Genomic DNA, 9,584 nt, shown 5'->3' with positions numbered 1-9,584 from the left:
AGCAATGTAGCATTGAAGGCGATTATAGTAGGCTACCTATTAAGTAATGCACACTTTCCGTCATTATTTCTTACATAGCTCATTCACATAGGCATACTAAATATAATCACATACAAAAAATATCTTCTACAGTAACTTCATACAGGTAGGAATCATTGTATTAAGGAATAAGTTTTGTATCCTTGGCTTGGAGGGACGGGTGTGTACGCTCGCGGAACAGCGGGTGACGGTGAGCGCGGCAGACGACGCACCCGTCCCTCCAAGCCACAGATACGAAAGTTATTACTTATTCCTACCTGTATGAAGTTACTGTAGAAATATATTTATGTGATTATATTAAGTATGCCTATGTGCATGAGCTATGTATAATGACGGAAAGTGTGCATTACTTAATAGGTAGCATACTATAATCACCTTTAATGCTACATTGCTTGTTTTAATAGCCTCCCCTGGAACAGCTGTTTGTCCGTATTATTATTGGCACAGCACTTCAGACACGATCATTAGTGCGCGGGGGCGATCAGTCAGCTGTTATTATCGTTATTATATTGAATGAGACATCCGAAAAGTTAGCTTTTAAGTCGTTACAGAGTGTCACCTTCCTACACATTCATCTTCCTACAAGGTCAGCCTCCAAGCCTCTCTACAGCACATGACACCGTCTGATTCCCTAGCACTGAGCCAGAGAGTGCCACCTTCCTATACGTTTATCTTTCTACAACGTCAGAATAGTGCAGTCCAGCCTTTCACTAGCATAGTTAAAACACCTCCAAGCCTCTCTGAAGCACATGACACCTAATTCCCTTGAACTGAGCCAGAGAGTGCCACCTTCCTACACGTTCACCTCCTACAGCGACAGATTAGTGCAGTCCAGCCTTTCACTAGCATAACTATAACACCTCCACGCCTCTCTAAAGCACATTACACCTTCTGATTCCGTAGCACTGATCCAAAGAGTGCCACCTTCCTACACCATCTTCCTTCACGGTCAGATTAGTTTAGTCCAGCCTTTCACTAGCATATTTACAACACCTCCAAGCCTCTCTGCAGCACATGTCAACTAATTTCCTAGCACTGAGGTTGAGAGTGCCACCTCTCTACACCTTCACCTTCCTCCAGCGTCAGACTAGTGTATTGCAGCCTTTCACTAACTAACTTTCACTAACCATGAACTTTACATTTCAGCACGGTATCGTGCCAAATCTATTCTCCGACTTACCAAAACCTCTGTTATCAATAGAAATGTCAACACCTTGCTTTCCCTAATTCATCCCTTGACTTCTGGTACCTAGCAACAATATCACCAATTTCACTTCTTCCTCTTTCCCTCCTCTCCGTAACCCTGACGGGAGCACTGCCGTCTTATCTATCTCTAAGGCTGAACTCTTTGCTCACACATTCTGTAAGAACTCCACCCTGGACGATTCTGGGCATATTCCTCCTACTCATACCCCCTCTGACTCCTTTATACCTATTATTAAGATTTTTCATAACGATGTTTTCTATGCCCCCTCTGGCCTTAACTCTCAGCAGTCTAATTTGCCTGATGGAATGCCTTCTATTGTCCTTAAAAACTTTGCCTCCGTGATGACACCCTGCCTGGTCAAACTCTTTCGCCTCTGCCTGTCAACATCTACCTTTCCTTCTTGCTTGAAGTTTTCCTTTGAACAGCCTGTGCCTAAGAAGGGTGACCGTTCCAATCCCTCAAACTACCGCCCTATTACTTCACTTTCCTGTCTATCTAAACCTTTTGAATCAATCCTTAACCGGATTATTCGAAAGCACCTTTCCACTTCTAACCTTCTATCTGATCGATCGCCAGTATGGGTTCCGCAATGAGCGTTATACTGGCGATCTTCTTGCTCTCTTAACTGACTCCTGGTCATCCTCTCTTAGCCGTTTCGGTGACATATCTAAGGCTTTCGACAGAGTCTGGCAAAAGTCTTTGCTTTCTAAACTGCCCTCTTTAGGATTATATCCCTGTCTTTGCTCCTTTATATCCAGTTTCCTTTCCGGCCGTTCTATCTTTGCGGTGGTAGACGGTCACTGTTCTTCCCCTAAACCTATCAACAGTGGTGTTCCACAAGGCTCTGTTCTATCACTCACTCTCTTCCTGTTATTCATCAATAATCTTTCCATAACAAACTGTCCTGTCCACTCATTCGCCGACGACTCCACTTTGCATTATTCGACTTCTTTCAATAGAAGGCCATCTCAACAGGAAGTACACGACTCCAGACTGGAAGCTGCAGAACAGTTAAACCTCAGACCTTGCTATCATTTCCGATTGGGATAGAAGGAACCTTGTGTCCTTCAGTGCCTCAAAAACTTAATTTCTCACCCTATCAGCTCGAAACAATCTTCCAAACACCTATCCCCAATTCTTCGACAACACTCAGCTGTCACTTTCTTCAACATCAAATATCCTCAGTCTATCCTTAACTCAAAATCTCAACTGGAAACTTCATATCTCCTCTCTCGCTAAATCAGCTTCCTCAAGGTTGGGCGTTCTGTATCGTCTCCGCCAGTTCTTCTCCCCCGCACAGTTGCTATCCGTATACAGTGGCCTTGTCCGCCCTCGTATGGAGTAGGCATCTCAAGTGTGGGGGGGCTCCACTAACACAGTTCTTCTGGACAGAGTGGAGTCTAAGGCTCTTCGTCTCATCAGTTTTCCTCCTCCTACTGATAGTCTTCTACCTTTTTAATTCCGTCGCGATGGTGCCTCTCTTCCTATCTTCTGCAGCTATTTTCACGCTGACTGCTCTTCTGAACTTACTAACTGCATGCCTCCCCACCCCCCTTTCCCGCGGCCCCGCTGCACACGACTTTCTCCCTCTACTGTCCAAACCCCTATTGCAAGAATTAACCAGCATCTTCACTGTTTCATCCTTCACGCTGGTAAACTCTGGAACAATCTTCCTTCATCTGTATTTCCTCCTGCCTACGACTTGAGCTCTTTCAAGAGGAGGGTATCAGGACACCTCTCCTCCCGAAACTGACCTTTCTTTCGGCCACCTCTTTTGATTATTTCTGGGAGCAGCGATTAGCGAGCTTTTTTTTACATTTTACGCACAATTGAAAAAAATTAAAGTAATCAAAACTCCTGGTTCAGACAAAACTACCCCTAGGGTCTTAAAAGAAATCAAACATCAAATTTGTATGCCGCTCTCCATCATATTCAATAAATCTTTAACAGCTGGAAAAGTTTCGTCGGATTGGAAAATAGCAAATGTCACACCAATTTTCAAAAATAGGGACAAGTCTCATCCAGGAAACTATCGACCAATTAGCCTGACATCGATTGTTTGTAAGTTAATGGAAACTATCATTCGCGACAATATGGTGAAACTCTTCGAAGAAAATAATATAATAAATAGTTCGCAACATGGCTTCCGTATTAAACGTTCGTGTTAAACTAACCTACTTGATTTTTTTCATTATATATTTTAGGTGTTCGATGAAAGCAGATCAGTAGATATCATATATCTGGATTTTCAAAAGGCATTTGATAAGGTCCCCCACCAACGATTGCTCAACCAACTACTGGCGCACGGTATTTCGGGTAACATTCACAATTGGCTTGTGGACTGGCTCTCTGAGCGGAAACAGAGAGTAGTTATAAACGATGTTACATCTAACTGGCTCGATGTCAGAAGCGGCGCACCTCAAGGATCAGTGCTTGGCCCCATGCTCTTCTTAATTTATGTTAATGATATCGATGATGGGCTCACTTGCAAAGTATCAAAATTTGCTGATGATACAAAAATTTGCTAGTAAAGTAACTGCGACACTCGACGAAGAAGCTTTACAATCAGATCTAGATCGACTTGCACGTTGGGCCAATCAATGGCAAATGAAATTAAACGTTGACAAATGTAAAGTGTTGCACATCGGAAACAAATAACAATCGCGTTCGGTACGTAATGAATGGCCTACAACTTTCTGCAGTAAGTAAAGAAAAGGATCTTGGAATCACTATATCAAGCGATTTAAAGCCAGGTCAGCATTGTTCAGAGGTAGTTAAAACTCCAAACAAATTGTTTGGCTTTATCGGACGAGTCTTTAATAATAAATCGGAAAAAGTAATTAAAACTGTATAATTCGTTGGTTCGACCCAGTCTAGAGTACTGTGTACAGTTTTGGTCTCACTATTACAGAAAAGACATAGAAAAGAAGAGTAACAAAGATGATTCCTAGGTTGAAAAATTTGTCATATGAACAAAGGCTTAAATAAGTCAATTTATTCAGCCTATCAAAACGAAGAATGCGAGGCGATCTAATAGAAGTGTTTAAAATGTTTAAAGGATTCAGTGATATTAATGCGGAAGATTACTTTACAATTGATCGATCAGATAGAACAAGAAGAAATCAAAATTTGAGAATAAGTGGTAAAGATTCTCGTCGCACGAAGCTAAACACTTCTTTTTCAATCGAGTTGTTAATGTTTGGAACTCTCTACCCTGTGATGTCGTTGATAGTACAACAGTTACGGCTTTCAAGAATAGATTAGACAAGTATTTTGAATCCAATCATTAACTAAGATATTACTCATTGTCATTAAGTTTTTTCGAATACTGGTGTCCTTGTCCGTTTTTATCGCCCAGTTAGTGGTAGCAGTAATGGTAGTTCTTTCCTCTTTCCTCTTTCCATGCTGCATGGTTCTTTTTCCTTTCCTGCCAGCTTTGGCTGGAGGGATGGGGGGTGGGGAGGAGCCTTCGCCTTTGCTGTCCTTCATCTTCCACCTTTGATTAGATAGTTAGTGTAGCTTGTCGCAAACAGCCTCGTAAGAACCATCAGGTCTGCTGTTGTTTGTTCTTCATTTTTTCCTTTGTACACCTTCACCTTCCTACAGGGACAGATTAGTGCAGTCCAGCCTTTCACTAGCATAGTTAAAACACCTCCAAGTCTCTCTGCAGCACATGACACATTCTGATTCCCTTGCTTCGAAACTCTTTCTGAACAGCGGAACAAGCCAATTGGATGTTAACTAAACCACCGATCAATGCGTTCACTAGCCTCTGGCTACCCGCGGGCAGTGGGAAGAGGTAAGAAGCCGACTGTGTGAGAGAGTCTCCCTCACTCACCGTCTCGACCTCATCCCTACTGATACGTTGAACCCAGCTCCTAGTCACCAAGCTTGTTAGTGTTATATTGATACAAAGTTAAGGTTACTTAAAGAGTTGAATTGACACACACCGTCTCGACCTCACCCCCACAAGTTCCCTAGCATACTGACTGAGCTGGTACCTCACTTGTTGGGTGTCACAATGTAGTACGTGAACATCCCCTTTTGTGTGGGCTTATGATCACCCCCTTGGTATCTTAACCCCACACCAATACCTTCCCCCATGCTCATCTTTGTGAACACATATCGATCGCTGGTTGAAGGGAGACATTTTTTTGTATAATTCTGCACCATAGAAATTTGACTAGGGAAGTTTTTGATAGCTATTGCCAGGACTCTATATCTATATCTATCTATCTACTATATCTATATCTTTATATCTATATATCTATATATCTATATCTATATCTATATCTATATCTATATATGTATCTATATCTATCTATCTATATATCTATCTATCTATCTGTATATATATATATATATATATATATATATATATATATATATATATATATATATATCTATATATATATCTATATATATATATATATATATATATATATATATATATATATATGAAATTATCCCATATGGGTAGGCCCTTCTGGTGATTAGAATGACGAGTTCTAATCAGTATTGTAGAGTACTTCGGTGAAAGCTCGCTTCCATTACCAACAGAGTGAGTTGTCAATAGCATTGTTAATTAACATCAATAAGCTCGCTATCATTACCAACAGAATGATGAAGTGTAAATAATATTGCTACTTAACTTGAATAGCTTCGCTACCATTATACACCAACAGAATGTGAATAAACTTAATCATAATTTAACATTGTATTGCGTAACCCTAACAACTATGTAACTCACTTAATAGTAATATATTAAAAACAGAGGATCGAGGCTGAAGGCAACACACTAGCATAGTTATAACACCTCCAAGCCTCTCTGCAGTACATGAAACCTTATGATTCCCTAGCACAGAGCTTGAGAGTGTCACCTTCCTACACCTTCGCCTTCCAACAGGGTCAGATCAGTGCAGTCCAGCCTTTCACTAGCATGGTTATACCACCTCCAAGACACTCTACAGCACATGACACCTTCTGATTCACTAGCCCTAAGCCAGAGAGTGCCACCTACATACAGGGTCAGATCAGTGCAGTCCAGATTACACTAGCATAGTTATAACACATCCGAGCCTCTCTGAAGCACATTACACCTTCTGATCCCCTACCACTGAGCCAGCGAATGCCACATTCCTACACCATCACCTTTCTAAAGTGTGATTAGTGCAGTCCAGCCTATCACTAGTATAGTTATAACACCTCCAAGCCTCTCTGCAGCACATGACACCTTTTGATTCCCTATCACAGAGCTTGAGAGTGCCACCAGTAGTAACAAATGTACGGAAGTGGGGGTAATTGGAAGTGGGGGGGACTGGAGGTGGGGGTTGGGGGGGTCAGCGGGGGGGTTACGGAAGAGGGGGTATCTAGACCCCCCCCCTACCCACATATATTTTACCTTTTCACCCCCCCCCAATTTTTTTTTTTCACTATTTCACATGCCCTAACCCCCCCCCCCCCCGCTCTCGGGCTGGCGTACGGAAGCAGGGGGTGACAGGAGCAGGGGTAGGTCGGTCAGCAGGGAGGTGACGGAAGAAAGGGCAGTCAGCAGGGGGTGACAGGAGTGGGGTAAGACGGTCAGAGGGCCGTCAGCGGGGGGTGACGGAAGTGGGGGGCATGCACAAAGTGAGGGTAATTGCTATTGTTGTTGTTGTTGTTGTTGTTCTTGTTGTATACACACACACACACACACACACACACACACACACACACACACACACACACACACACACACACATATTCTGTGCTATATAAGCATCATACTTTAATAATTACCATCATTAATAGAGTTTCCGCTATGACTGAGACATATTCAGAGAACCTTCTCGATATTTTCCAATATCCTGCGCGCATAATAGTTGCAGGATATAGCAACTCTGGAAAATCGGAACTTGTACAGCAGCTTATTCTGAAGTATCATGAAAAGTTCAAAAATTGTCATATGTGGCTTAACGTCTCATCCTCTTCAAAGAAATAAAGAAATAGGACCTAAAGTTATAGTGTCATCTGAAATAATTGATCCAATTGCCAACGAGGATACGTTTGATCAGAGAGGGACATTGTATGTACTTGACGATATTTTCATTGATGCTGTAAGGAACAAAATTGTGGTTGATGCTTTTACTCGCGGACGGCACAACAATATTTCATGCATATTTATCACTCAAAATCTATATATGGGTGGAAAGCATGCAAGGAATATTAGTCTGAACTGTTCTCATTTCCTCTTGTTAAGACAGCGCGATTTATCTCAAATTCACACTCTGGGCAGACAAATATTCGGGAAAGAGAAGGCAAACCAGTTTGTAGATATATATAAATATGCTGTATATTCACGTCCTTATGGATATCTTCTTGTTGATTTGGGTATAAATACTCCTGAGTCCCTACAGTTTCGCTCAAACATTGTTGGAGAACCCCCAGGTGAACGCGTATTCCAATGGTGAACTCCAGGAAGAAGGAACTCTTACACGCACTATACTCCCAACATAACGAACCCTATGGTTTAAGCTCTCAGGCGAAATTATGGGAGAAAGCAAAAAGTATAAATCCGGCAATAACACGTGATGACGTATTCAACTTTTTGAGAAGCAATAAAACATATACATTGCATAAGCTACAGACTAAAAATTTTCCCCGGCAAAAGATAATAGCCTCAAAACCCAAAGTAATCATGGCTGCCGATTTAGCAGACGTGAGACATATAAGAAAGGAAAATAATAACATAGGCTACTTGTTAGTATGCATAGACGTGTTTTCTAGGTATATGCAAGTTGTCCCGTGTCGGAATAAAGACGCAAATACTATGCTCGTGGCCTTTAAACAAATGGTGGAAAATAAAGATTCTGAAGGCTTACGAAGATTAAACACCGACTTGGGCACAGAATTCTGGAATCGAAAAGTAAGAAACTATTTATGTTCCCGGGGCATTAAGCTATACAGTGTGTACTCAAGTGAGATCAAAGCAGCCTTGGCAGAGCGGGCCATTCGTACACTTAAAGCACGCATCTACAAGTTCATCACGTCTCAAAATTCTTCAAGATATATTGATCAGCTGCAAAACATGGTCAGTGCCTACAACCGCTCGCCCCATTCTGGACTGAAGAACAAACAAACTCCCATTGATATTCATAACTTAAAAAACCCATCTGCAATCAAACGGCAATTCCACGCAATGTATAAAAACCCGAAGCAACCAGCGTCTTCCATCAGTTCTCGACTGGCAGTTGGGGAAATAGTTCGCCTTGTTGGAAGTGCTCGTTCCTCTGTATTCCATAAAGGATACACGCAGCAAAATACTCACGAGCTCTTTCGCATAAAATCAATTAAACACAAGAATCGCCCAAGAACTTATCTCTTAGAAGATTTGTCTGGAGAACCAATACAGGGGATATTCTACGCGCCAGAGCTCGTCTTAAGCGCTCTGCCTGAGACATACGATATTAAAATACTGCGTTCACGAAAAAATAATGGGATACCCTACTTCATTCAACAGCTGGATTGACGCTTTTGATATTGTAGAAAATGCGTAATAAGTCACCTCTCCTCAGATCACACAAAATCTGTCTTACTTTTGAAGAAATTAAAAGTAAAAGATAGAAACCGTGCTATTAAGCAAGCAGCTCGAGAACAATTGAACTGTATATCTGAAATATTTTCCAATTTGTTAAAGAAGCACCTCACCCTCAATAGCAAAGTTATCAAGAAATTACGTAACTATCGGGAAGACATACGTGCCATAGCTAGAAAGAAAACTCCTCTCCATAAGAAAAGACTTATATTGACATCGAGACCGGTAATATATTAGCTGCTATATTACCTATTGCCGCTTCCTTGATCGGAAAATTATTTGGATAATGCGCACGTATTATCTTGTTCCTGAGTCTACCGCTGAGCGTGTTTTAACGGGTATTAAGCCTAAATGCGCCAACTCCACGAGTCCGGGGGTCAACGGCCAATCGTGTTTCAACCCACAGTCGACCCATCCCGATCATATGCCGGTCTCTGAACATGTGCCAGCAAGCAGCAGCGGTCCTGTCGTGTCGTCCCATGGTGCAAGACCAAGCACTCCTACAAGATTGAACCCGTCGTCTCGCTCTGTAAGAAAGAAAAGTTACAAAAAAAAAGAAAATATCGCGATCTGGTGTATACAAAACCACAAAACTACCACCCGTGGAACTTAGAGTCACAGGGATTAGGGAGAACAAGATATCCTCCAATCCTGAAATAAGTAATTTAATACCTCTGTATGTTAAAAGTATCGACGTGCCATACGTCAATATGATGCTAGAACGAATAAAAGACAATCCCATCGTAAAATGGGATAGCCGAGGCA

This window comes from Eriocheir sinensis, unplaced genomic scaffold (assembly GCF_024679095.1).
Source record: "Eriocheir sinensis breed Jianghai 21 unplaced genomic scaffold, ASM2467909v1 Scaffold54, whole genome shotgun sequence".
In the NCBI taxonomy this organism is placed as follows: Eukaryota; Metazoa; Arthropoda; class Malacostraca; order Decapoda; family Varunidae; genus Eriocheir; species Eriocheir sinensis.
The sequence above is the reverse complement of the archived record's forward strand: the minus strand, read 5'-3'. Positions refer to the sequence as shown.